The following is a 2,500-nucleotide window of genomic DNA, read 5'->3' as shown; positions in this document are numbered from 1 at the left end:
CTGGATTTTTCTCTTATTTAAGGAGGATTTAATTATGTTAAGTATTCTACCAGTGATACTGTATGATCTTTCCTGAGGAGACCCTCATGCCATACCCTGTCAAAAGCCTTGGATATATCTAGAGCTACTGCCCTGCCCTCCCCCGCTTTGAAAAAAAAGAGTGAAGTACATACTGAAATATCGCCGAAATATCATGATATTCAGTTTTACATGCTGGAATGTGTTGGATGGCTTTTAGAAATTGACTTCCAAACTAACTTATCTCTAGCCGGGTCTTTATTGATCCCTCTTTCTTTCAATTGAAATTTAATCACTTCTTCCCATGAAGAACTCTCATTCGTTATTTTAATGTGACCATACCATCAAAGTTTCCTTTAGTACATACATACATTTGATCTTCTTCTGAGGTCGTCAGAACTAAGCCTGTCTTTAAAACTCATATTACGCATCCGTCAGATGTACTTGATTATCACTGGCCTGATTTCACTTCTGTACTTCATCACACGAGGTAAACCTGTAACAGAGCGCATATGTGCGCAATGGAAAATAGCAGCAGCAGCTGTAAGAGAAAAAAAAGCACATATGCAAATTAGTTAGTGTGTGCGAGCTGGCGTCTGAAGAAAAAGAAAAAAAGGACACCATGTGCGCAAAATAGAAAAACGAATGAGGTAAAAAGAGATGAACGTATCATTCAGTCACGATAGTGTTTGAATATATGGTTAAGTGGCAGTTTTAATCATTTAGAACCGCTTTAAAGCTTCACCGCTCACTCATTTTTTGACCAAAGTTCAAACAATTATTACAGTTTATGGATCACCTTCTCAGCTATAGTGTGAAATAAAAATTTTCAATTTTTGTTCAGTAAAACAAAAGTGATGATGAATTTACTAGTGTTCAAAATCGTAAAAAAAAAAACAAAAAAACGTAAGGAGGTGAACAACGGTTTTTATTACTGGTTTCCATAGCAACCATGTCGCTTCAGTGACTACTGTTGCTACTAATTCACTGTTGTCGCAAAAAGAGAAGTAACAAGTGAAACAGAATGAAAGCATGAAAGGGAGATAATTGAGGGTTTTTTTATTGAAAGCGGACGAGTGCTGTACATTGTTATAACATACGTGTATGTTTTGTTTATGAGGGCAAAAAAATAAGACTGAAATTAAGCAAAAAAAAACAAAAAAAAAACAAGTGAATTTACTGGAAGCCTGGAAAAATCATGGATTACAATAGAAAAATGCGAGCATGAAAAGTAATATGGTTAAGCTTAAACATGGAAAAGTAAAGGACTAGTTGTTAAAACTGGAAAAGTAAAGGACATGAAAAATATAATAAATTTATAACTTAAAATATTGCAGTATTAAGAATTTTTTAGATTCAATTTATAACATTATATAATCAGTTCTTAATGCTGCAATATTTTCAGTTATAACTGCTGTCAAAACAAGGAGAAAGAAAAATAATAATAAACGACTTGAGTTAAAAAAAGAAAAAAAAAGCCAAGTTGGATTTATTTATTTTTGTTTCTTTCTTTTCGACAGTGCTGGACGGCGTGGGGGTCCGAAAGAGAATTGAACTGCAACAAAAACGGTTCAAGCGTAACTACAACGTTACAAACATGCCTGATAGACTCTTCCTTTCCTCAACTGTGGTAACGCTCTACTGGTTAGTAATAACGGAAATTCCCTGCACTTATTTCATTCACTCTTAACTCTTGCAATAAAACTAGCACCTGCTCCTCCTTGTGCTATCATGATACCAAGGTGAAAAAAACATCTCAATAACTTAAACTTCCAGAAATATTTTGTCCACATCTGAAATTTAATATAGACTAGCATGCCGCCTTGTGTTGCCAGGACATGAAATATGCTTAAATATTATATTTTAATTCATGCAGATTTCATATTTATTATTATAGAGTCAGTTTTCAATTGATTATTATATTGTACTCGATATATAGCAGGGATTTCAAACGTTAACGAATTAAATATGACTTATCATCAGCTAGAATCGAAGCAAAATCATTTAGTGTTTCGGCCTAAGTTGTTACTGTTTCAGCTATCGTCAGACCAATAAGACAGTTAAAAAAGAGCTGACTTTAGCACATGAATGTATATTTGCGCATAAGTCGACTTACAAGTGTGACTGAAAAGTGTCCATTTTTTTTTTTTTAATTTTGACCACTAAGCAGATAATTTTAGTGACTAAAAACCTATAAAAAATAGTCCACAAAAAATACAATGATTTGACCTGCCTCATGCCTCTCTGTGACCTTGTGTCTCAGTAGAGATACGCTTTAAAAAGATAGAGACAAAGAGATGAACACAGTTAATTGTATAAATTAGATATACATATTATATTGTCTATAATATAAATTCCACCTGTTTGTTTAAATGTATGTATGTATGTATGTATGTATGTATGTATGCCTAAAACTTTTGACAGAGGCAGCAAATTTTGATGAGATCGGTATCGTTTTGAAGCTCGACCCCTCGGACAACAA

At 33.6% G+C, this 2,500-nt stretch overlaps 1 long non-coding RNA gene across 1 annotated transcript in view; it reads right to left on the bottom strand.

The window, feature by feature from the left end:
• LOC145261097 (uncharacterized) overlaps positions 1–2,500 on the bottom strand; it is a 7,185-nt gene that overhangs the window by 1,093 nt on the left and 3,592 nt on the right. Inside the window, exon 2 of the long non-coding RNA XR_013864409.1 lies at positions 1–559. This exon is cut by the window's left edge and continues 1,093 nt beyond it. This is a non-coding gene — a long non-coding RNA (uncharacterized LOC145261097). The remainder of the gene's footprint in view (positions 560–2,500) is intronic.

Source organism: Euprymna scolopes, chromosome 37 (assembly GCF_053919585.1).
Source record: "Euprymna scolopes isolate OS-2025 chromosome 37, ASM5391958v1, whole genome shotgun sequence".
Lineage (NCBI taxonomy): Eukaryota > Metazoa > Mollusca > Cephalopoda > Sepiida > Sepiolidae > Euprymna > Euprymna scolopes.
The sequence above is the reverse complement of the archived record's forward strand: the minus strand, read 5'-3'. Positions and strand labels throughout refer to the sequence as shown.